Source organism: Schistocerca piceifrons, chromosome 3 (genome assembly GCF_021461385.2).
Source record: "Schistocerca piceifrons isolate TAMUIC-IGC-003096 chromosome 3, iqSchPice1.1, whole genome shotgun sequence".
NCBI lineage: Eukaryota > Metazoa > Arthropoda > Insecta > Orthoptera > Acrididae > Schistocerca > Schistocerca piceifrons.
Genome location: NC_060140.1, coordinates 413,491,818 through 413,519,755, shown reverse-complemented (window position 1 = coordinate 413,519,755; position 27,938 = coordinate 413,491,818). Strand labels below are relative to the sequence as shown.

Sequence of the window (27,938 nt, the reverse complement as noted above, 5' to 3'; positions counted from 1 at the left end):
TGCAAGGACCGATCATATAATACTGTACGTAATGCATTGGAATAAACTGATATCTCGCATGAACTGATGCCCATCAAGTCATTTCAGCAAACACCATTTCAGCAGTACGACATCCAGACTGAGGACAAAATCGTGAGGATCGGCGTACCGAACACTGAGCATATGAATTTTGACACTGACATATTTCTAAATATAAAGACTTGTTTATGAACCTCCTTCATCATGTAGTAAAAATGGGACAATAACATACTTTTATTAAAACTATTATTTGTAGTTTTGTCGAAGTTTCTGTGTGAAAAATCACTTATTTGCGGTGACTGGTTTCGGACGTGACATCCATTGTCAAAGCATAGCCTTCATCGTAAGCATTGGCACTAATACAACCGGTACATTTTCATACAGCCACAATCGGCAATTATGAGTAACATGTACAAGCCCATCTATGGCCTATTATCAGTGCTCCTTTCCCAACAGCTCCAAGACATAGGGTTCTCTCAAGAGCACCAGGACAATCAAATGTCCTGGTTCTATTGGGCAAGAAGCAATGATGATACACCCAAAAGTTGGGTGTCGTGTTTCCAACCTCCATCGCAGAGGCGTCAAAAGAAGGGGTAAAACGTTAGTAAAATGGGGTGTGGAGACCTCCCTTCGTGTGATTGTCCACTATGGAGGTGAGCAGAATTGTGATGAAATGTGGTAGCGATGTGCCATCATTAACCCACCCCACACTTCACATGAACTGAGTTGTGGCCTCTTTTTCGTATGTGTCGACATGCTTTTTGAAGCGTCGCTAAATCCGAGTGTGACGTCGCAGGCCGCCATGCTTTTGCACCACTACAGAGGAATGTTGTGGACATCTTGGAGCCAAATTTCAAACATTTCAATGGGAGAGAATTACGGGGTTTCGAAAAAGCGATTGGTTTTATCTGCGCAGTGTATATCTTATGGGTACGTTTATACACTATGATAATATTGCACTTCTTTAAGATCCTTGCTAAGCAGACATGTGTTTAATGTACAGGAGGAAACCTTTGGATTTTCCAGACAGCTGTACGTTACTATGTTCGCTGTGCAGCGGTCTTAACGCCCATTTTATCTCAACAGACAAATCTCCACTACTTAGCAACGTTTCATTTCCTGCTTTGAGCAGCTCTGGTTCACAGGTCGTCCTCGCTTTATTTGTCAGAATTTCTGTAATATCCTGCTTGTAAATAATGGTCGGGATGTGTGTGTGTGTGTGTGTGTGTGTGTGTGTGCTTCTTTGGTATACTGTATAGCCCAAGTTACCCCCTTGAAGATGTCAGCAGATAGCAACGAAACATAGGGTTTCTCCGAGACATTTATTCAGCTGCAGCAAGATAGGAATATTTTAATAAATGTGACATTTTGGGACTTGAAACTTTAAAATGGTTCGTTGTGCAACTACGTGGCTGCACTAAGCTATCAAAACGAATACCAAACGGCTTCACACTGCCTTCGGTTGTTAACAGGGTAGACATGTAGCATGGAAAGAGCACTTGCAATAAAAGTATGAAAAACCAACGAACAGACGATTAAATGTCTGGTTCATTGCCGAAATAAACTTAAATCGTTACTTTTAACGAACGAATTAGTCGTTCAGTGCCTGTAATTCTATACGAGGTACACTGACGCTGTATTTCCTCCGCCAATAACACGATCGTCGTTTACCAGAAGTTTTAACTGCTGCCGTCGCAATTGGGCCGTTACGGAATATGATTCCGCCTGTTAGCGTTCCTATTCGTCCCGCGATCAGACCGAACGAATCTGCTGCAAAACATCGACTTTTTTCTTTGTCAGTTTCCCTTTCTATGCTTTTTGTACGAAGTTAATATTTACTCTCAACTTTGTATGTCTTATTGGACGCAAAGTCCGTACCGATTTTATAGTGTTTTCGTAATTCACTGACAAGACTAGGATAAACGAGTGATGGCTAGTCTACACCAATAAACAGTCGATCAGAAGTACAAAATATTGGATTTTTGAAAGACACTTAATCAAGACAGCGAGAACAGCGAGCTGGTTGTCCGTCAGATGCTCTGATCCACCACTACTAGCTATTTTGATTACCTGCTACAGCATTTCATTTGCGATAGTCTTTTCTCTGTTTTTGTCTTTATTATTGTTTACTTCTCCTTTATTTCGACACGAAAAACTGTCGTCTGATTAATGTAACTAACGCTTGGGAACATACTTTAAATTCTGCGGTGTTCTCAATACACATACGTGACAAAACGTTTATTTCGGAAACGTCAAGAAGATTAGCGATTGACTGAAGGAAGCAAATCCACATGAAAATATAATATGGGCAGGGAATGAGTGAAGGAAAGTTATGGTTTAGTGTAACGAAGACGCTGAAGCCGTTGCACTCAGCTGGGCAGGGATGAATCAGCTGGCAGCGGCGTTTTCGAAGAACCATTCCAGCTCTCTCCTGAAATAATTTTTGGAAACTGTTTGTCGAAGCACAACTCACCTCTCATTTCTGACAACAACAACGACGAATCATGCTTCTGAATTCTATTGGCGAATTTTAAATCACTCGAAATAGTACCGCTGTGGTTAGAAACGGTTTGTAATTACGAATTCAGCGTCACGCCTTTATACTTTCCTGAAAAATATTCAAGAAATTTTATTCTGTGAGAACGGGACGAAACCATTTTATTTCATTGCTTGACACATCTCCTATATTAATGGGATCTGAATATCTGTCCACGGAACTACGTACTGGTAATTCTTATATCACAGAAAAATTATTTTTTTGAATTTCCAACACAAGTAAGATTATATTCTGTATGCTAGGTGAATTTGAGAAGTACATATTCTGTAATAATGTAAATACTAATGACATTAAAAACAACATAAAAGAAATCACAAATATCTGAAATAGGGACAGAATCGGTTACATCGAGAGAGGAGTAAAATATACCATAAAAATTTCAGATTTCTTTTGAATAGTGGCTGGTTTTGGATCGTATATAGATAGATTTTCCCGAAGATGGAAGGCTGAAACTGGGAGAGAGTTAGAGAAAAGTATTTCGACAGTCCTATAAAAATGCATTACAGACAGTAATTTTCTCTTATAACAGTACCTACGAATATCAATGTAGTTTGTTTTTCAGATCATTCAATTCTGCTATGTGTAGTTCATATTTCCACTTTTCATTTTCATATAGTATATACGGAATATTAAGATCGCTTCACTAAAACATTTTTAGTCTTTAATAGTTATTCAATGTTCGTGAGATATCTGTTTATCCTCTGACATTCTATGTTCCATGATAACCACACTAAACCTTCCTACATTTAAGTGTAGTTTCTTCCATTTGAAACTTCTCCTTTGTTCATATACGCAAGGAGCATCACGCGAAAGTGAGTAGTGATACTGTGAAGCTACGGTTGAGCCATCGACATAGCCCTGTGGAAAGACCTGTACCGGGTGAACTTACTCATAAACAGAGTGCTCCCCACAGGATTACGCGAATTTAATTAGAAATGTCATGCAACGGATAATTTATCGCACTGCTTTTATTAAACAGTTGTGATCCTAGCATACGAGAAACAATAATGCTGTAACTTACAAGATGATAAAAATACAGAATTCATCAAACAACTGAATAAAACAATGGTCACTATAAAACCACGTTATTCCCTGTAGACTTCAAGTTAAACGTCGGTGTACGAAGACAGAAATTGTTATGTTCGTAAAGTTTTTGGCAGGTTAGAACGAAATTAAAATACACTCCTGGAAATTGAAATAAGAACACCGTGAATTCATTGTCCCAGGAAGGGGAAACTTTATTGACACATTCCTGGGGTCAGATACATCACATGATCACACTGACAGAACCACAGGCACATAGACACAGGCAACAGAGCATGCACAATGTCGGCACTAGTACAGTGTATATCCACCTTTCGCAGCTATGCAGGCTGCTATTCTCCCATGGAGACGATCGTAGAGATGCTGGATGTAGTCCTGTGGAACGGCTTGCCATGCCATTTCCACCTGGCGCCTCACTTGGACCAGCGTTCGTGCTGGACGTGCAGACCGCGTGAGACGACGCTTCATCCAGTCCCAAACACGCTCAATGGGGGACAGATCCGGAGATCTTGCTGGCCAGGGTAGTTGACTTACACCTTCTAGAGCACGTTGGGTGGCACGGGATACATGCGGACGTGCAATGTCCTGTTGGAACAGCAAGTTCCCTTGCCGGTCTAGGAATGGTAGAACGATGGGTTCGATGACGGTTTGGATGTACCGTGCACTATTCAGTGTCCCCTCGACGATCACCAGTGGGTTACGGCCAGTGTAGGAGATCGCTCCCCACACCATGATGCCGGGTGTTGGCCCTGTGTGCCTCGGTCGTATGCAGTCCTGATTGTGGCGCTCACCTGCACGGCGCCAAACACGCATACGACCATCATTGGCACCAAGGCAGAAGCGACTCTCATCGCTGAAGACGACACGTCTCCATTCGTCCCTCCATTCACGCCTGTCGCAACACCACTGGAGGCGGGCTGCACGATGTTGGGGCGTGAGCGGAAGACGGCCTAACGGTGTGCGGGACCGTAGCCCAGCTTCATGGAGACGGTTGCGAATGGTCCTCGCCGATACCCCAGGAGCAACAGTGTCCCTAATTTGCTGGGAAGTGGCGGTGCGGTCCCCTACGGCACTGCGTAGGATCCTACGGTCTTGGCGTGCATCCGTGCGTCGCTGCGGTCCGGTCCCAGGTCGACGGGCACGTGCACCTTCCGCCGACCACTGGCGACAACATCGATGTACTGTGGAGACCTCACGCCCCACGTGTTGAGCAATTCGGCGGTACGTCCACCCTGCCTCCCGCATGCCAACTATACGCCCTCGCTCAAAGTCCGTCAACTGCACATACGGTTCACGTCCACGCTGTCGCGGCATGCTACCAGTGTTAAAGACTGCGATGGAGCTCCGTATGCCACGGCAAACTGGCTGACACTGACGGCGGCGATGCACAAATGCTGCGCAGCTAGCGCCATTCGACGGCCAACACCGCGGTTCCTGGTGTGTCCGCTGTGCCGTGCGTGTGATCATTGCTTGTACAGCCCTCTCGCAGTGTCCGGAGCAAGTATGGTGAGTCTGACACACCGGTGTCAATGTGTTCTTTTTTCCATTTCCAGGAGTGTATTAGTACCATGACAAAGATCGACTAGTGAGTCTGAGGTGAATGCGTTAAAGTCAACACAACGTTTGGGGAAACAACTAAGTTCGTGGAAGTGGCACAGTGATTGCCGAAGTCGATCACAGAGAAAAGAAAGAACTATAGAAAGAACCAAGCACCAGTATCTTGACTGGGTATATGTTAAGCTTGCAATTGCTAATAAACATCTGAATTAAAAATGAGAAAACACTAATGTCAATCTCACGTCCCCACGTTCCCTCCACAATTAGGTTTGCGAATGCTCAGATACGCACCATACTTATTGTCACCGGTACCCATGAGCAGCTGCAGAATTCCAAGTCATCTGGGCTGCACCAAATGCTGCCCTACCTCAGAGTCCAGAATCCAAGCCCCTCTTTTAACTGAAGCATCGACTGGCGAGTCTTGGATGAAAGTAATTTCTACAGAGTGCGCCCAGGAAAAAGCAGAATTCTTACTTTATCATTTTTGTAAAGTGTGAGTTTATGCATCATTTTGATCACCAATGATAGTAATATTTCCAGGTGCTGACCCATCAGATCTATTCTAAAAATGCAACAGTCTACCTTCCTTACTAATTTTTAATACAGTGCTGGAGCTCAGAAAAAAGGCAACCTCAGCTTCCCAGCTCTGGCCTATTTCGTGTTTCAGCCAATCAAGCATACTCCACATACACACAAGCGAGTTCTATTCTCTATTATCCAATGATAGCTGTTCTTAGTGTTTCTTAGCAACGTCAACAACAAGTCAGTTACTTTGGCACCACCTTGACAGCGGTGGGTGCTATGCTCTTAAGCACAAAAGAGCCGGATGCTCTCTCCTCTCACTTCTCTTTGTACAAGTAATCTTTGTACCGTCCTGGGCCTAGCGATTCACGGAATGCTGACTTCCTGCAAGGTGCAGGGCATTACGATACTACACACTTTGTCATTTTTAGCTAGCAACACGCCCACTCGTCGCCATTGGGCACACAACATTAAAAAAAGCGCACAATAGCTTTCTGATGTTTAGGACAAACGCAGATGGCAACCCTCCAGTAGAAATTAGTCCACGCGCAGAATACTGGTGCCAAAATATCCCTGGCTCCTCCGGCCCTTCTGGTATTGGCAGTGCCTGTCCTTTGAAAAGGACTGCGGGCTCCCTTATGGCGAGACACTGACTCTCTCTTTCCTGTTCTGTTTTCTTCTGGTCAACACGTAGTCAAAAGTATTTCCAACTACAGATTTAAACAATCCTCCAGAATAAGAAATTAATATGGAAATGTGTAGTTTAAAGCTAGTCTTTTGTGCAAACCATTCATTAACTTTCAAGAAAACATAATTTCCTGTTCTCAGTGTTTACGCTTCTTTCTTCAGCTTCACAACAATTCTTGTATCATTTGCAATAAGGTCTAATTCTGCCTCCCGATTCAAATAACTGGCAGATCATCAACATAAAGCGATACCAGTAGCGGGCCACTGTAGGACTCCCATTGTAATTTCTTCCCATCCGGCTGACGTGGCGTCCCACTTTGTGTTACTCGAACAGCCTAGGGTAACGTTAAGCATTATGTTTCTTAAGAAAGAACTAAACTAGACATCTCCTGAACTAAGTATTCCATAAAAATTAACGTCTCTAATACAATGAACCATGGACCTTGCCGTTGCTGTGATGGCTTGCGTGCCTCAGCCATGCAGATGGCCCTACCGCTGGTGCAAGCGCAAAGCCGGGATGGTTCCTTGGAAAGGGCACGGCCGACTACCTTATCCGTCCTTCCCTAATCCAATGAGACCGATAACCTTGCAGTTTGATTTCTTCCCCCAAACAACCCAACCCCAACTATGGCAAGGAAAGCGTTTCTGAAGAAGAGAAATTTGTTAACATCGAGTGTAGATTTAAATGTCAGGAAGACCTTCCTGAAAGTATTTGTATGGAGTGTTGCCATGTGTGGAAGTGAAACATAGACGATAACTACTTCAGACAAGAAGAGAATAGAAGAATGCTGAAGACTAGATGGGTAGATCACGTAACTAATGAGGAGGTACTGAATAGAATTGGGAAGAAAAGGAACTTGTGGTACATCTGGACTAGAAGAAGGATCGGTTGGTAGGATATGAGGCATCAAGGGATCACCAATTTAGTATACACTATGCAGATTCAGAAGTATGTGGGTTGCAGTAGTTAAGAGACGAAGAGGCTTGCACAGGATAGGGTAGCATGGAGAGTTGCATCAAACCAGTCTCTGGACTGAAGACCACAACAACAATACAATATTATGATTGACACAATCAAATGCCTTCGATAAGTCGCAGAAAATCCCAGTTGGTGATGTTTTATCATACAGAAGCTTTATTCTATGCCCAGCAAATGAATAAATGGATGACTCAGTAGAATGGCCCTTTTGAAGTACAGACTGTGATCGGCTATGTATCCCATTGCTACCCAGGTAGGTGACAACCATGGAGTACATTACCTTGTCAAAAATTTTATAAAATGATGTAAGGAGTGAGACTGGGTGGTAGTTATTGACATCTGTGTAGACACCATTTTATAGACAGCCTTAACAGCGAGGCATTTCAATCATTCTCGCAATACAGCCCGAGTTAACGATATATTACATAAGTGACTAAAAATATTGTACATTATAGAGTCACAACATTTTATCGTCTTAGTGGCCATATCACTGACCCCATGTGAACTTGTACTTTTTAGAGTCATGATTTTCCTTATTTCAGATAGGGATGTGAGATTAATTTTTAATTCACTAAATCTCTACTATATTGCTTCTTCATTGTACTTTTTTTGCTTTCTCTTCGGAACTATTTGCACCAATTTTCTCACCTATTTTTAAAAAAGGTTGTTAAAACTATCTCTTACAACGCTCTCATTTTCTTCAACAGAAATAGTGTAATCTTCTATGGCTCGTTTCTCTGTCTAGTAACAAGATTCCATACTGATTTGAATTTATTGTCTGATCGATAAATTTCAGACAAGATGTGCAAACTCCTGGATTTATTTATTTATTTATTTATTTTTACAATTTGTCTTAATAAGAAAGCATTTCTGGATGATTACTCGCTCTGGCTATTTTGTACAAGTCCTTTTTTTTTCATTGTGAAGAGACTTTGATACTTGTAGTGGTCGTAGGTTTCTTTAAGGACTCGCCGTTATTGCATCTATCATTTTAAGAAAATGAATTAAAATCTTCAGTAGTTTTGTCATTAATCAGCCAGATTGTATTCTTAGTTTTTCCCAACTGAACATTGAGCTACGTTACATAATATGCTTAACTTTATCTCGTGATCCGACAGTCCGATTACCACCGGACTGGTATGTATCTGTTTAAATTCTGTTTGTTGAATGAAAACATTATCTATAAAGGCGTTACTATCTTGAGCAACTTGATTAGGAAAACTTATGGCTGATATCAATTTATAAGCAGCTTAAAGCACTTCTACAAGTAGATCATTTTCTCTATCAGACTCGTTGAAGAAATTTACATGAAATTACCACAGATTAAAGATCTCTTCCTTCTGCCTGACAAAGATAATAATCGATCAAAATTTTTTATGTACGTTTTCCAGTTATCGAGTGAAAACCTGTATACTCTAACAATCACAAATAATACATTTCACAAGCACGTCTGTATACTGTTATGTGCAGAATTTATTTATTTCTACATTTTTGAATTATTATTCCTATTTTATGAATGTGACAACTTCTTCTCCATAAATATTCGACCTACTTGAATATGCAGTTAATTTACAACCATTCAAATAAAGACTTCTGTCTCTGTCGTTATACGGTATTCATACAAATGACTTTTTTTCCAACTACTAAGAACTTGTAAACAAATTAAAAATTCACTGACTTCACATTTTACCCTCTAAACATCCTAAGTTGATTTCACGTATCTTCTATATATGATATAAGATGGACTTGGAGTTTCTGTCAAGTTAATTTCGTTTAATGCTGTCTGCCTGAATTCTGAATTAGACCTAATGTCGGTGTGTCACCTGACCCCGTAACCACATATATCTGCCTTGTGCGCTGGCGGACCCCTTTATGTTCCTCGCTAACAGATCTGCTAAATTATCTTTATCCTAACTATTCAGGTGTAGGCCACTAGAAGTATATGCTCGTCTTCCTATAGCAACTACTGGAACAACACCAGTATGAGATGTTGCATCCATCTCAAGGTACACCCTCAGCTCCACATTTACTCGCTTCACAGCAGGTTAACCCACAGCCGATCACCGTAAATAGTACATTTCGTAGAAGGTAAGATATTTGATCGTCCTCTACACATGGCGTTGAGGATATTGTGTGTGAACAGCGCGAGTTGAGTTTCGCATGATCGATGTCCGATGTCTCTTTTTTTTTTTTTTTTTTTTTTTTTTGATCGCGTGCTGATTTCCATGGAGAAGATTATCTTATACCAGGCAGGTCATAAGGTTCCTGGATTCTACTACACATATGTTTTGAGTGATACATGACGGTAGTACTTTTTGTAGATGGCTGTGACTTATGCCTTTTTTCCAAAACTGGGAAACAGACATCTAATCAAAGGGCCTGAGGTTAATTACAAGTGAGAGTGGAGCTAAGGCCCTCCCAAATTTTGTGCATAACTTTACAGCGACTCTGCCGAGCTTGGAGACCTTACTGAGTTTCAGTATTTAAAGTGCATTTCAGCGCCGTTAGTACAGATTACTCTGTGATTCAATAGCGGTACAGCTATTGAACGGTGGAAACATTGATTTTCCGGTGTAAAGGAACAATTCAAGATGGAATTCAAAATTCAATATCTAGTTATACTACTTCCTGTCGCGATTCCTGTTTCATCCTTAAGTGTCTGGAAAATAATTTCTGTATGTCTACTTGCCTGACTCCCGCCCGGTTAGCCGTGCGGTCTAACGCACTGCTTTCCAGGCGGGAAGGCGTGCCGGTCCACGGTGCGAATTCACCCGGTGGATTAGTGTCGAGGTCCGATGTGCCGGCCAGTCTATGGATGGTTTTTAAGGCGGTTTTCCATTTGCCTCGGCGAATGCGGGCTGGTTCCCCTTATTCCGTCTCAGTTACACTATGTCGGCGATTGCTGCGCAAACAGTGTCTCCACGTACGCGTACGCCATAATTACTTTTCCACGCAAACATTGCGGTTACACTGGTCTGGTGTGTGACGTTTCCGGGGGGGGGGGGGGGGGGGGGGGGTGTCCACTGGGGGTCGACCCACACATTAACCCTGGGTTCGTCGTGGGGTGTGGGGTGGCCGTGGGGTGAGTGGACTGCTGTAGCCTGTTGTGGGTATGTGAACAACTGTGGGCTACCGTGAGGACGAAGCCTCTCCGTCTTTTCTAGGTCCCCAGTTCCACACAATACAACACAATACCTACTTGACGCGGGAAAATGTGAAGAACTTAGGACTTTAGGTCTAATACCAAACGCAGCCAGGATTATACTAGGCGGAAAGAACAGTGGTTGTACTCCGAGCTGAACAGCATCATGGGAGAAGGGCAATGTGGTTTCAGAAGAGGGGTAGACACGAGGGATGCTTTACTCTTACTACGAGTCGGAGGACCACCGCGCATAGTGGCCGAGAGGTTTGCGGCTCCATGACACGGACTGCGCGGCCCCTCCCACCGTAGATTCGAGTCCTCTCTCTTGGGCATGGGTGTGTGTGTTTGTCTTAGTATAAGTTAGTTTAAGTTACTTTAAGTAGTGTGTAAGTCTAGAGACCGATGACCTCAGCAGTTTGGTCCCTTAAGAATTCACACACACACACACACACTCACACAAACACACACACACACACACACACACACACACACACACACACACACACACACGAGTGTCGGAGGAGAAAGGTACATTGAAAATACTGGGAATATTTGGAAAAGGGAAGGTGCGATAAACGTTCTTATTCTAAGAAAGAATAACGAAGGAGTTATGCCTTAACTAAAAAGCTGTGTCAACGAAACAAGTTACCAATGTTTCTACAATTCCCAAAAATGTACTGGACGTAAAACAATGTTGTCAACATTAGTAATATCCACTGTTAACATGTACCCGCAGGGTTAAAAGTAACATACATGATACAAATTGACGAACAGCTATTTCGGTGGCTTTGCATTATACAAGAACGTTTGTTCTTTAGGTTTTTGTTGCATTTGTTTACTTCAGCCGCTTGGTTTTATGTTATTCGGTTGTTTCGTTTTATTAGTGGTGTACTCCGTATTTGTAGGTGTTCCTGTTAGAAATACACACGACTCTGGTTGCTTTGCTAATGTAGTTCGTTGTACACGTGTGGTCCGCTCTGGTACATTGCGTCATTGAAGTATGTGATAACTGCATAAAAAATATTTAGCCTAAGCAATATGAATTAGATGCTGAATTTTGTTTTGTATGGCTACAGATAATATATTTTTATTATAATAGTATAAAGTGATGTATCACCGTTTTAGTCACAAATTGCAATTTTTTGTTGTCAGTACCTTCGTTATACTTTACTATCATTATATCTACGTTTCGATGTACAGGGTCTGAAGATGACGCTCTTTCGCCTCAAAACTGGTAGCATGTTTTGAACAAACGACGGTTTAATTATAATAAATCAGTTAGTTTTGTAAGACGTGTATATTTCTATTGTCTATTGTCAAACCACAATTTATGAAAGATGTTTATATTTTATTAATAGGATTAAGTAGGAATAATTAATATTTGTCATGTTGGAAATAATTGTGGTAGCAGGGAATGTCTTTACCAAAGTATTTTTGGCAGGAGAGACAGCACATTGATATAATTTTAAAAAGGGCGGGAGAGACTGCATATGGATGCATTTTAAGAAAAGAGCGGGAAAGACCGCGCATTGATACATTTTGTAATGGTAGAAGGGATTGTCTTCACCAGAAAGCATTGTTGGCCGGAGAGACCGCACTTTAGCGTTCATAGGAAGTCTGTAGCAAGCGAGAAGTGTAGCGAGTCGGTAGTAGGTCTGAAGCAAGAGGTTGAGAGGAGCGGTGTGCCTGCCAGCCACCAGCTATGATTTACAAGAGATTATAGACGGATGTGCAGAGACATCAGCTAACTATTATCATAAGAGGAACTAATGTTATTGAATTATTTTTTTGAGAAACTCAAGACTACTGAAGGTTTGTTTGCGCAATGCTAGTTGTAAGATTATTGTAAAAAGTAAGTCCCATTTGAACGTTTGTAAAATCATTTCATTCGGAATATAATTAATTTTTGCCAGCAATATTGCATAACTGATTATAATCCATCCCAAAAACCATCAACGTAAAACACTGCAAAATTTTAGTGTTGTCAATAAAAAGTTTAACTATGAATTACGTTACGTCAGTCAAATTAATTAAAGAATAACGTCAGCTTTGGTAATAAATACAGCCACTTATTATGACAGCCCACCAGCAGCTAATAAAGTATAGTAAAACAGAGTAAGTAAATTCATGTCGCAATTCGATGTAGCAGTCAAATGGCGATCCAGTAACAGTATAAAGGTAAGGAACAGTTTTGGGTTATTGCAGATAACGACTGAGGGCCACGACGACGACACATTCTATGTTTCGTCGAAATAATCAGAAAAATCACTTTTAATAAGCAGCAGTTAAATTTCTATGCGAAGATTGAGAAAGAGAATAAATTTAAAAGGGAAGATTTCATTTGTTATTATTAAGCAAGACATAGAAATCCTAAGGGAAGGTTTCTTAGGTTATTGTAGAAGGGAAGGTTGCGTAACAAAAGATATATAGAGGAAATGGGAGGTTTCAGTTTCAAGTTTCATTATTTAAGTACTTCATGTTCGGTTACTGCTCCACTGTCCTCGACGGATTTCCAGAGCCATATCCAATGTCAGTTTGACATTATCACAAAAAATTTAATACGTACTTTTATGTGAAAACACTAGTTCACAAGCAACCCAATGAGAATAAAGTAATGACCCCCCTGCTGACGTAGCCATCAGCGGGAATGTCAGATAGGTCTTCGATTCCGGCGTAGGCGGACGTCCTGTCTGCCTTTCCTTCCGATCAGACTGTCTCGAATGGCGCAGGCGGATTATTCAGAAAATGAGGAAGCTTCCGGAGGAAGACGACCCCCAGCAGCCTTCAGCCGGGGGACGGCCGCCAGCCAATGGCAGCGGGATTAGCCTGCGGGCAGACCCAGGCTCCCGGCATTTGCGTCCTGCCGAGTGGACGAGATGGACATCCGCTTTCGATGGAGACTACTTTACTCGCCATTTCCTCCCGAATCGCCGCGCACATACGGACAGAACTCCGTTACCAGACACATTTCCGCCTTTTTACGACTCATTTCTTTCTCAGTTTGCCTTGGGACTGAAGTACGTCAGTTTCGTTCAGTTACTTGAGCGGAGCCTACCTCATCTTGAAAGAGATCCAATAAAATACTTCTGACGGGAGCATAATCTGCCTTTTCTTTTTTCTCGGAGACACATCTCTACATCACGAGATGTTTCGTCATTATAGCATGACATCAGATGATACTGCTTTTTTCAGTGTGAAAAATGTGCTCGCAAATATGTTTATAATGAAGATTGTGATTAAAAAAAATGGCTCTGAGCACTATGGGACTTAACTTCTGAGGTCATCAGTCCCCTAGAACTTAGAACTACTTAAACCTAACTAACCTAAGGACGTCACACACATCCATGCCCGAGACAGGATTCGAACCTGCGACCGAAGCGGTCGCGTGGTTCCAGACTGTAGCGCCTAGAACCGCTCGGCCACTCTGGCCGGATTGTGATTAAACTTTCAAGGTGAGGTTTCAGGTTCGAGTCCAGTTTTAGTCTGTTCCGTTGTGATGTAAAACATAGCCTTGCACTATTGTAGTTGCCACTACAATGTTTGCATTACTTACCCAAAGCATTACTTGTTTCCGTTTACACAACATTTATTCGTCTCTCCTTCACTCTCTGTTATCTCTTACAACTTACCTTGGCATAACACTAGACCGCTCCCAGACTTACAAAAACATCTAGAAAACGTAAGCAAAACGCTAAAGAGTCCCAACAACATCCTGAGAACATTGGCTGGCTCGACTTGGGGACCTCAAGCATCCACCTTACGTACCGCCGCAATAGCCCTGGTATATCCTGTTGCCGAATATTGCTCTGCTGTTTGGCATTCGAGCACTCATACTAAGAAAATCGACGTCCAGTTGAACGAGTGTATGAGGATAATAACGGGTACTATTAAATCCACCCGAGTCCCTTGGCTGCATACTCTAAGCAATTTCCCACCTCGTCAATTGAGAAGGCAAGAAGCAGCAGCAAGAGAGTGGTCAAAAACTCATGACTCAGATTACTCACAGAATCTACTAATCCATGATGTTTTGAACGAAATACCTTCTACCCGCTTGAAGTCACGGAAGCCTATATGGGTTAATACACAAGAACATAACCTGACTTCAAAGAGCAATGGCGGCACTTTTGGAATGATTCTGGAATTAATAAACAAAGTATCCAAGATCCTACTCTGGAATTACCGGGCTTTGAGCTGAAGAGATGTACCTGGACTAAATCAAACCGTATCAGAACGGGCCATGCAAGATGCAATGCATGTAAGTGCAAGTGGGGTCTATGCGACTCACCAGCCTGTGACTGTGGAGCACCAGAACAGAACGTCCGCCATATTATTGAGGAATGCCCCTTAAGAAGATACGCCGGACCTGTCTCTGAGGTTATATATGTGAAACCCTCTGCTTTGGATTGGGTGTGCAATCTAGATATTGAGCTTTAAATATATGAATGAGTTTCTAGTCAGGCTTGCCAAGCTTTTAACGTGTAGTTATTTTGTCTTGAGTGTTTGTACTTTATCCTTTTGTGCTATTGCTTGTTTTTTACACATGTACTGTTTACACATTGTTTTGTTTTATACATTTCGTTTACATATTGTTGTACTTATATTAAATATTGTCGCTGTATTGCAATACGCAAAATAAAATAAAAATAAAATAAAACAATAAATAAAATAAACTTAATTTGCGAAGGTAATCGCAAGTAAATCTTCCTGTACGTGTTTTGAGAGATTTTCATCAGTGATGCTGACTGAAAAAGTGTTTCATTGAACACCATGAAGTATTTTGATTAAACATCCTTAGATCAGCCTACACCACAGACTGCAATGAGACGTCATTCTCAAAACGTAAAAACTGTGTAAGTTCTTGTCTCCGTTGATAGTCTTTTGGTTGAAAGATGTGCAAAATGGTTGCTGTCAGCCAGATAAGAGACCCACGTCACCAAGATAAATGCAGTAATATATAAATTTTCTTTGTGCAAATATCACAAGCACGATTTATCTGTAACTTCTTCCATCCACCGTGGAATCCAAGTATATCATAGGCGCCTCAGAATATGAGAAAGTTGTTGAGACCGCGAGTAGCGTGGTCGTAAATCCACTGTAAGCTAGCCTTCCCTCTAGCAACGCAGGTTGCGTCGGTCAGCCTATTAGCCGGATGGAGTTGGGCCGCTAGCAAATACAAAATTTGCCAGTATAACGGGAATCACGTTGTACGTCAGTAATCACGTGGAATAAACAGTGTGCATTTTCGCATCACTGTGCAGACCAGGATATAAGGCGCGCTCCGTAGCTTAACGGGCAATGTGATGGTTGCCTAGTCTGCAGATGATACCCCCTTTCTTGCCGGTGGTCGTATCCATACAGCGAACGTTCGAAGGCTTCAAGCCCCCTTCACAGTAATGGAAGGACGGTATAGGAAGATCAAAGAGCAATTAAATCAACCGCTATCTATTTTACCTCCAAGAGTGCGACGATAGATTTAAAAGCTCTTCTTACACGGCCATCCAATCCCTGACAATAATCTTTTGTCGTAAAATGGGGAGCCTAGTGTTATTTGGGAAAAATGGAAACGCGCAAAGGTCAACACACAGATCGCCCATGGGAGGTAAGTAAGCAAATGCGTGCGCTACTTTTCGGTCAGTGAAAATCAAAAACGTTTTATTTGCAATGTTTAGTTACACACGCCTACTTATTCTCTACGTAGTCGCCGCTCTGACTTAGATACTTGTCATAGTGTTGTACCAACTTTCCAATACCCTCGTCATATAAGGCAGCCTGCTGTGCTTTTCGCAATTTCTCTACGCTGGTCTGTAGTGGCAAAATGTAGTCTTCATATCCAGTGTTTCTTGTGAGCAAAGAGCCAGGCCCAGGTCGAATGGTTGGTGATCTACATTTTCCCACTAAAAAAGCTGCAGGAGCATCTTTGTTGCTGTTACAATGCATAGCCGAGCATTGTCATGAAGAAGGTGTCTAAGAGCGACATTCTTTTTGGTTTGATCCGAATTGCACTTTGTAGGCGATATTCCAGAATTGCCTGTTACACTCACCGAAAAAGTTTGCCGGTTGACACTCACTTCCTCCCCTGACCTCATTCACCATGAATGGATTGCTTCAAAGTTCCCCCAACAAAGCCGAACTTTGCTGTCATACATTACAGTTACGTTATGTGGGCTACATGAAATCTGGCGGAACCACTCAGCATGAAGAAACTAAATGACAACACACACTTTGAACTGGTGGGAGACTATTGTTCTAAACATCTTTACGTGCTCACTGTGCATTCAGAACTCAAAAGTGCGACATGACGTGATCGACGGGAATACTAGATACACTGCACATCGGATTATTATTGCGGCTTTCATTTCCCGACAGATGAGACCCTTAAAAGTAGACCACATATTATAAAGGTAGGCAGCCATCATCACATTGTCCTGGACAAAAGATGTTTGTAAAAACCTTTCATAAGAGTAATAGGGTTCTGGATAGGGTTTTGCAGAAAATGTCTCCCCATTTTGTGGGACCATGAGGAATTCTGAGGTAGTTGATCCCGGTGACTTTGCTGGTTAGGAATCTGCAGACGCGGAAGGTTAACAGAGTACATTTGTCACAAGTGAAGATAAATTATATTAGTAGTTGCCTTGGCAGCGTCTTGGCCCTCTACGGCGCAATTGTTTTGACGGGTAATAGGATTTTTTATGAAACTTCCCGGCAGATTAAAACTGTGTGCAGAAACGAGACTCGAACTCAGGACCTTTGCCTTTCGCGGGCAAGTGTTTGGTAGAGCACTTGCCCGCGAAAAGCAAAGGTCCCGAGTTCGGGTCTCGGTCCGGCACACAGTTTTAATCTGCCAGGAAGTTTCATATCAGCTCACACTCCGCTGCAGTGTGAAAATCTCATTCTGGATTTTTTATGTTCTAATATTCTAGTGAAGTAATGCCAGACGATTGTTTACCATGTTTAGAAGCCGTTGACTCTCTTGGTGAAGTCTTTTAAGTGAGGCCAATTTAACAGTTTCTGTCCCCTTGCAGTTCTTTGTCCCGATTGATAGACCCAATTACTGCTTTCATTCTGAGAAACTTGTTCTGTTCGTATGCTATTGTGTTTCCGTTATCCGGCCGCCCTTGGATCTGATTAGGAGGGCGAGAATGAGCTGTTCTGGCAGTGACACTGGTTACCGGCGTCAGAGAACGTTGCTGCAATGATATGGTGGTTCAAGATTCTCTTTTGCCAAGGGGAAGTCAACGCAGCGTCGAGTGAGCTCTGGGCAGGTAGGCATGGTGTCACACGGTGTATGACAGAGACAGGGTTGTGACTACTGGCAGTCAGCCGTGGGCAGTCAGCAAGAGGCAGCAGAGCAGAGTGGGTCCTCTCGCTCGCTCTCTTTCTGCTGTGTATCTAGGACGGTATGTCACGTTACGATAAGGCTAAATGTGTAAGTGGCAGGAATATGCAAGCTTTATTGTCAACTGTGGTTACAAGTGGATAAATAGCTCCAAGAACCGGCGGAGTCGAATTTTCTTGCCCGTCTGCATTGGTCAACAGTTGTTTTTATTGGTGGTAAAGGCTGTTTAGTACGCTTTTTGTTACTGCTGTGAATCAGCACAGTAGTGTGGCTGGTAAGTTATATTGCGGTCTATTGAAGTTTGGGCGAAGTTGTCACACGAACATAGTGTCTCTTCAGTGGGTTGTCTTTTCTTCAGTTGTTGCTCCAGGCCATGATTGTGTCGTTGGTAGGTACGTATGTGGTTGCCTCCTAAATTAAATAGTGTCTTAGCAAAACAGTGTGTTTTAGTGTATTTGTGTTTAGTGTAAGTTGAGCGCTCTTCTTGCAAGATTAAATATGAAGATGCTTCGTCCTTCACCCTCTTCTTTTTAAATTAGTATTAAGCTTGGTGATATTTCTACGGATTATTTATGTTGCAACTATTTGTTTTTTAAGTAATGTTAAAAAGTTTAATGTCTCATTAAAGAATTTCATTAAGGTTAGCACCGTTTAAAGGTATTCAAGTATTTAGTGTACTGTTTGCGCCAAGATTACATTAAGTGTGACAGTATATACTGTACAGGTAAAGTCAGTTCATGTATATAAAGGTAGACTTCCGCGGACAATGAAATTTTTCTTGGTTTACGACCGCATTGTTTCGGCCACTGCACATTTCGGTCACTGTTGCAAGTGACGTTCTTCAGGGTATTTTTGTTTACAACAAGACCCTGAAGAAGGTCGCTTGCAACAGTGACCGAATCGTCAGTACTTTTACATATAGACAATGCTAACACAAACCCAGAAAAATTTTACTGACTGTCAATTCAAGTATGTTTGCTAATTCATGTTGTTAAGGTGTGGTGTGCGCTTTTTTTAAAGACTGGTTTTAAAATAAATAAAAAATGCTTGCTACTGATTTTTAAATATCTTCAGTGATTCTTAACGGTAAAGATTCTTTTTTGTCTTGTAGCCATAACTGGCTTAAATATATCTGCCTATTAATCTGTCATATTCTTCGGCGGTTGTAATCTGACTCTTGTAGTCTGATGGTTCTTATTAATAAATTTCTGGCTGTTGTACGTCCATGCCAAAAACCATGACGTTCCACTCCCCATGCCCACGCTCCTTACTATCTAGTAACTGCGACTATTTCTCAAGTGCCTCTAGCAGATGTATGCTCAACTTCTTCATAAACGAACGGAAATAGCTCACATTTTTCAAAGGTGCGTGATGCTAGACACAGTTTTTGTGCCTTTGAATAAACATCTGGTACCTATGTATGTGATCGTCTGATATCCGTAAAATATTTAATTATGTCGCAAGAAATTTAGCAAAATAAACGTTATGTGACAGGACGCCCAGTATGGTAAAGTCGCGCTCTGAGAGTATTCGGGAAGGTCGGAACGGTTATCTGCACGACAGGCACGCTTACTCGTCAGTATTCACCTCCTCCGTCCGTGCCATCGTGCAGCAGAAAAGTAGGGCGCGATGAAGCCCGAGTGACACTAATTGCGTCAGACTTCACGTCAATAGCGCAACAAGAAAAGCGCTGGAGTGCGGGGTCAGTCTAGCTTACAGAGAAAGGGTCAGACACCTAACAGAGAATTCAGTTCTCGCATCGACCTCCAAGCGAAGCTTATGTCCTAATTACTGCCATTACATTAATTCACAAGCGAGCAGGTAACAAGCAACATTGTGTAACCTCCCCACACAAATTTAAATAAATAAATGTGTAAATGAAGCCAATCGTAACCTCCCAACAAAAATAAGGAATGATAATTGACCAAAAAACACACAACAATGTTATTTAGATAATGAACCATGAACTGAATGTAACCTCGTAACAGAAATAATAATATCTGGTAAATTTTATAAGGGCAGCAGAGCTGACCTTCGGCCCTGTATTCTGAATAAAAAAGCAAAAATTCTTACCTCAATAAAAAACTGCATCTATATCTGCTCTTATCTATCGACACAGTTTCGTGCAATGCTGGCGTATATTTAATTTTGATTCTTGGAGGAAATGCATAGGAAATATTCTTTTAATTGAAATGAATGTTTTTCTTTAAAAGAGTTACTTTATAAAAAATTATTATTGGGGCATTTTTTGAACAAATTAATTACAATTACCATACATTACTAGATGTGCGCAATGCTGCTTCATTACCTTCTACAACAATACTCATCGTCCACCACAATCCTGACCAGAGTCGCAAGAAGAACACGCCGTCGACGCATGCCGACTTCTGCTCAGTACAATTGTCCACTCGCTACTACTGCAGACTCGCGCAGACTATCGCAGACTGACTTCTACTGCAGACTCGCTACACGCTACTGACTAGCACTGTCCTCTCGCACGGTCAAGCGCAGACTAGCAACGATAAATAACTCTCTGGTCAGAGATTCCGTCATGCCTCGCCATCGCTGGTAATGAATACATACGTGTTTCAATTGTTCTGCAAAACATATGGAGGAGATAGATAAAGTAAAATATCACGTGAACTCCTAGGCGGAAGTGAATGAAAGTGCGTGGGCACACAGAATACTGCACGACACGTGGCGTGAAGTCAGCGTGACCACAGCACAAATGGGACTGGCCCCGCAACACACGGCAGTTGAAGGAACGGGAAGAGACAGTGGGTGTCAGCGAGCGGTTACGGTGCGGTTATGGTGATGTTCGTCATTACAACGTAACCCCCGGACTACACTTGGACGACTTCACACTAGGAAGAATCATCGAGAAACTGGAATAAGGACGAAGTGTAACGAGTGTTCGCCAGGAGTGTGGGACTGCTTACAGCACTGTTTGACGTGCAGGGGGAGCAATTGGAACCACAGGCTTTGCTGCAGGCAGGAGTGCAGGTGGCAATCACTGCCAACTACAGCAGCAGATGACCGCAGCATTGTGCAACAGGCAAGAGGGAACCCAAGCCAGACAGTGAGTGCAATTGCAACCACATTTAACATGACTGCGAGGTCCCATCGATCACGCAATATCACGTTCCACAGTGAAGGGGAATAGTCTCGTTGCCTGGCGAACAGTACACTGTGCTCCGTTGACACCAGCACATCGGCGACACCGTAGGCGTTCGTGTCAAGAGCATAGTTATTCAGCCAACGAAGAGTGGAGTCGTGTGCTCTTCTCGGGTGAGAGTTGATTCACTTTGAGTAGTGACTCTGGATGCACCGTCATATGGTCACGTAATGCACTCAGTTGTCGAACATGGCCGTTTTGTTGGTATAGGTGTTGTGGTATGCGGGAGACACAATGTTGCATGGTACCGACCTCCAGATCGTCGAACACGGTGCGCTCACGAGTCGACGTTATTGTGGTGCTGTACTTTTCCCCAAGTGCGACTTTCCATGGACGTATCCGGTCCAGCCCTTACTTCATTTTTATGAATGACAACGCGGGACCGCGTTGACAGCGCAGATGGGAGAGCCCTTGAAACGAGAGGGTATTCGGCGAATGGACTGGCCTGCCCGTTCGATTCTATCGCTTGCGCCTAGTCCCGCGGTGACGTAGTGTCGGCCATGGTTAACCGGATTTGGCATGTTAATTTTAAAGGGCGGCCGGATGCCCTTCCTGCGAGCTGCGATGCCTGCGAGCTGTGTAACTGAGGCGGAACTTGGGGACCAGCCCGGTATTCACCTAGCGGGATGTGGAAAATCGCCTAAAAACCAATTCCAGGCTGGCCGGCACACCGGCTCTCGTCGTCAATCCGCCGGGCGGATTCGATCCGGGGCCGACGCGCCTACCCGAGTCCAGGAAGCAGCGCGTTAGTGCTCTCAGCTACGCTGGCAGGTACCGGCCTGTCCGTTCCCCAGACTTAAATCCCATCCACGTATGTTATGCGTGGTGAAGACATATTCAAGCAGGTGTACATGCAGAAATGACAATCCAGCAGTTGTCAACCTCGCAGGTGGGAGAATGGAACGCCATACCAAAACAACTTCTTTCCTACCTCGTGGCCAGCAACGGAGCACTTGGCAGAGCACGCGTTGCCGTCCTTGGTGACTCCCAACCGTCTATTAAGAACAGTGTTCCACCGTTTGTAATATCCAGTCGACCATTATGAGTCGTCGAGACTTAAATGTAATTATTGTCTTTGAATAAAAGTGTTCTGTTCGTCCCATTGCCTAATTCTGTCAGATACTTTCTGTATTGTAATGAAGCAGTTCCTTCTAAGTATGGTCCCGCGTCCGGCCATCCTGATTTAGGTTTTCCGTGATTTCCCTAAATCGCTTCAGCCAAATGCCTGGATGGTTCCTTAGAAAGGGCACGGCCGATTTCCTTCCCCATCCTTCCCTAATCCGAGCTTGTGCTCCGTCTCTAATGACCTCGTTGTCGACGGGACGTTAAACAGTACTCTCCTCCTCTTCTAAGTATGGTCGAAGTTTCCTCGAGCTATATTACTCGTAGGTGACACATCGTGTGAAAGCTTCTTTCTTCGAGTTTTGCACAACAGTTTATATTATCTCTACCACATAATACATGTTACCATCATCTAAAAGGGTAATGTTTGGAATATTTAACATTTATTTGAATTTCATCCAATGGAAAACATGTAGTTTCTTGTTCTTGTTCCAGAACTGCATTGTCATAGATGTTTTGTGCTTAGAGCCGTCATTTAACTGGAGACAGCTGTTGTTTTAGAGAGAAGCAGTTCCCCCAGAGCAACTGTGAAAGGAACTGTGTGGTGCGTCACGTGACTGGAATGTCACCACTCCTTGTGTGGGCCATAGTTGCGAAAATAGCTCACTTGGCAGTAGACAGAACAATAGAGGCGAAACACGTGGTGGCGTGGGCTATAAACGAAACAAGAAATAACAGTATAAAAAACGAGTTTAATGCCAACCGAGTTTGATATCAACAATGAGAAATATACAGATTATATCATTCTCCTCACCAAAGTGTCACACTGTACGTGCTTTTCAGATAGCGAGCCTGCCATGCTAAACGCTCAAGAAGGATTGCCTATAAAGCTTAGCCTCATTCCTATGCATGGAAAATTCCTCACACGCGTTCTATTTCGGGTGGGTATAGTAAGAGCTAAGCGCCGCTCGGAGGATCTGCAGCAGCATGGATTTGAGTGGGGGAAGCGGAGGGAGAGAAAACGGTGGAATGATATTTCTCGCCGACGCAAAGTGACGGGCGATGGATCACACACTGCATCCTGTGTGGGCGATGCTAACGCCTGCTCTCAGATGAAAGGTGTGCTGAGACGCCGACGACAAAATTCCCCTGCTTTCTGTAGAGAATGGCAAAAAGATGCAATACGATTAAGTTTAGCAGTCCGTCTGGCACTGGCATATATTAGCGATTTTTACGATTGCATGGGCTAAGGATACAAAAAAGCGAACCAATGAAAAACTAGTCGTATTACCATTCAAGTGAGACACTTCAAGAAAACCAGTAGGAACTGCAAGAAACTAACCCTCGCTGGGTTCAAGTGCTGCGTTTTACAGTAGCAGAACATTTTTCACATTTCATTTGTGGTTCCTTTCGCCTTCCTAAATACAGAAAAAAACTGAACATATAAACTTAAAAATTTAAAATTTATTCCATGTTCCTATCGCTGATTACTTCTATCAAAAGTAATTCCGTTTCTGACCTAAGTTCTAGTATGTCGGTCCGCAGTTACCATGAGACACGCATGCACCTGTGTGTGTGTGTGTGTGTGTGTGTGTGTGTGTGTGTGTGTGTGTGTGTATCGACGGGTTGGTTGCCAACGATCATTAACTGTTTCCCGATGCTAGCAGCTCCATTTGGCCCGTGTTCAACAGTATAAAACAGCGGCCATAAGAAAACTATCGTGCGTCAGGAACATCTCACTGCAGGAAAATACCACCCACGGATACAGGCCGCAGTTTCACTGTTGCCTGCCTACCACGTGACACAGTAGCACAAGTAACAAACACCGCACAAGGCATCCCTCCATAGAAATCTTTACTTCGAAATGTCCAATGGCACCCCAGAATGGTACGTCAGTAATCATATCACAACCGACAACCGAAATAAGACGCTATGTAGTGAATACCATCCTCAGAATCTAACTGTTGACTCTCCTGAAAACGAACAATGCAAAGACGGTCGAAATGTGCATAGTATGGTTGTCTTAGTGTTTTATTACGAAGCGGGCTAACATCCAAACTGAATATATTCAGAGTTATTCATTCTCTTCGAAACGAAAGTTTATGTTCTGCTTTTGGAGTGTTCTTAAGACAGTCTCACCCACAACAGCTACAAAAATTTTTGTTTAATGGGATGGTACGGCGTGCCTTTGCATTCATATGTGTTTCTTCAATTCAGCAACAGTAATAAAAATTTTTGTGCTGTTTTCATTCAACTGCTTTCATCCAACGGCTATAGAAGCCCTCAAGACCATATAAAAATGTAACACGAGGTACGCCTTGAAGCACAATTGTCTCCTCAGAAGCTTCATTGTCGGCTGATAAGTCAGGGAATGGAAATAATATAGTTGCAAATAACATTCCGAAGTACAACATTATAAAACGCATTCTAATAAGGATTACATAAAGGCTTTCTAAAAAAGACACACCTAGTAATGACACAGTAAATTAAAGGTATTGACTCTCAATTAATATTTCTTTCTCAATTTATTGCGCACTTTACTTTGAAACATTTCAGCCTATGCGCCGATGTATTATAAAAGTAACAAAAAGTGTCATTTGTTAGTAGTGTGTAGCAATGTTTCAGTTTTTGTGATTTCTTTTACCTTTTAAATGAACATTTCCATTTGTTTTGTTAGATATTTAAATGATAATCTGAAAATAACATTAGGCCTATGCATTAGAAAGGCAATGTTTATTTACTAACTATTTTTAACATGGGAAAGAGAGAGGTGTACGAGGTAGCGTAAAACATTATTTAATGTTGAGCATAGAGAGTCAGCCTGTGAACGGCAGTGGTGTGTAATCGCGATGCCAGGGTAAGATATATGTCTACACGTAAATAAAATGGAAATATTTTGACAGAATGGAGGAAGCTGTTTAGTCCAACGGAATATTTGTTACATACCATGAGAGGAAAATGCCAAACCGTCACTAAATTTAGGATAACTATTTCGACAAAGAGGACGGCCAACCTCACACACTAGTGCAACACACTGTGTGAAATTCTTGACGATTTTAATTTTAAACCCGGCCAGAGTGGCCATGCGATTCTAGGCGCTACAGTCTGTAACAGCGGGACCGCTAAGGTCGCAGGTTCGAATCCTGCCTCGGGCATGGATGTGTGTGATGTCCTTAGGTTAGTTAGGTTTAAGTAGTTCTAAGTTCTAGGGGACTGATGACCACAGATGTTAAGTCCCATAGTGCTCAGAGCCATTTGAACCATTTTTAATTTTAAAAATAAACTGTTCTGAGCTACAAAAGCATATTTCAGAGTTTTAACAACTATTTTACCCATCATGATCCGTCGTGGTACATTAGAACCGAGACTGAAAGAGTAGTTGCAGGTTGGAAACGAAGAGTAGCATCAGCCGTCATGATCACGACGTGTATGATAGGTGTGTATGTAGGTGGTAAAATTCATTTTTATAAAAAAAAATCTTTTAAACCATCTTCTTTTAGTGAACCAGTTCGATGAAAGTACGCGTTTAAAAATAAACAATCTGCTTTTCTGTTCTACTTATATCCTTTTATTTCGAACGGGTCGTAACACTGCTTGACGGATGTCAAATCGAGGTCTCATTACTCATCTTATGCACTAATCATGTACGAAATTATACATAAAAAACACACAACACTTAAAAATTTTCCACACAAAATCGTTGTGTCCAGCGCTCTTTTTCTGTCACCGACTCATCTTGAACATAGCTCTCCAGTTGTCAGTAGAAGTATAGGAAGAAGAAACATTGCCATCCACCATCCAGGGGGCTCGCCCGAAAGATGGAATTTTTATTCTCCGGGAAAACTTCAACAAACGCGTATCGAAGATTGCCACATACGAATACGAACCGACAGCAAGGTCCTTGCCCAATTTCCGCGGGTACTATCCGCAGTAAAGGAAATGACGTCTGATATTCGCGAGTGTCTGCTTCTACCTCAGATGCAGATACATAGACCGCAAATTTGATGAAAATGTATCATACACGTCGTGATCATATTTCAGCAAAGGAAAATTTATCATCCTTAGCTCTAACTGATTTGACGGTCCTGGATGCAACAGACTCACTGACTCTTGCATCTTCGTTATTGAAAGAATGGGAATGATGGAAACTGTGCTGTTTGTGGTATGACACGTGGAATGAAGTGGGAAATTCCTCTGACAAGACCGAGCCAGTGTGCAATCACATATATATCCTCCATCTGGCCAAATCATATACACAATTCTACAGTTATTCCGTCATGTGTCACTTCACATTCATTACTTTCTTTTTGGATTCGTTGGACATCTCTTTGGTCTGAGCAGCAACAACCCCACGATGAATTATTACACAGCTATTTATGCCGTCGAAAAATAACTAAATGCATGGAAGTGATTTAGAAACGTAACACCCTAAAATGGCGTTCTGACTTTGAAAACTGTCCAGTTTCCACACAGCAAAGACCCAGAACAAACGTTCACACACGCGCGCACACCCATATACAAACGTAAAACGGAAACTGTGAAGGATAAAAGACTACTGAAATGAACAGTTCCGTAATATTCTTCCCAGAATCAGTTTTTGGTTGGTTGGTTGATTTGGGGGAGCGGACCAAACAACGAGGTCATGGGTCCAAACGGATTAGGGATGGATGGGCAAAGAAACCGGCAGTGCCCTTTCAAAGGAGCCATCCCGGCCTTTGCCAGAAGCGATTTAGGGAAATCACGGAAAACCTAAATCAGATTGGCCGGACGCAGGTTTGAACCGCGTACTTCCGAATGTGAGTCCAGAGTGGTAACAACTGCGCCACCTCGGTCAATATTGGTTTTTGTTTCCAAAATGAAATTAGTAAGCGAGGCGCTGCAGTAGTAAGACGACTAACTTGAAATCTCTCTGCGGTCACGTCAGGCAACTGCCGACGTAGCCCCTAATCAGGCTACAGCCTATTCCTTCTTCTTCTTCCATCTCAGCTAGTGCACCCCACTAATAACCTCGACGTCAGCGATACATTAAATGCTAGCCTTCCTCCTTCCTTCCAAAGCGAATTTTATTCTCTGGTGAGTCCTCTGGGTCACAGCTAAATTAAATGTTTCGCATAATATCGTACTCTCGTTTATTTTTTCAGTTAAAATTTTCAATCTATTATGTAAACATGTAACTTAATTTAAATTTGAAAAAGAAAATTGCGTCAGGATAAAACATGAAAACAGGTTTGCCTACCGGACAGCTGAAATCGTTTATCTTTCTATCAAGTGCGACAGCAAATCACCATTAGCGGAAGAACGGCAATGTTAGAAGTGAAATTATTTTGTTTTTAACGACAGTGCCCTTGTAAACTAATGAAGTAAAGTAATATTGCGCCGCAGAGTAGAAAATGGGAGGAAGTTAAAATTTTTCTTAAGTTCACGCTAGCACAGCCAGAGGTAACACGAAGAAAAGGTGGTGACGTAGCTACGTAGAAAAAAGAAACGAGAAAGAAACAATAAACACATCGGCACGTGTCGTCAGTCACAAGTTACTGACTCATCAGAACCTCGAAAAACAGAGGGGGGGGGGGGGGGAGGGATAGAGAGAGAGATATTCGTTAGCTCTCGTTACATGGATCAACAAGCTATATGCCAGACACAATAATATCTATCAGAGACTCGACAGTGCAGTTAATAATAAACTGTTAAGCAGACTGAGCAGAACAAGGAGCGCTGAACACTAGTAAAGAAGCCGGCCACGTTCGGTCATACCGAGCAAAGCCTCTCGCCATTGTCTGCATCTCCATAAATCCCACAATTCTCCAGCTCTGGGTTCAGTTGGTCGTTAGGATCGACGGCATTCGTACCAAAACACTC

The 27,938-nt window shown here is 42.5% G+C and overlaps 1 protein-coding gene across 1 annotated transcript in view; it reads right to left on the bottom strand.

Moving 5' to 3' along the window:
• The window catches only part of LOC124788701, a 433,390-nt gene that overhangs the window by 274,649 nt on the left and 130,803 nt on the right, over positions 1-27,938 (bottom strand). The window lies entirely within an intron of this gene.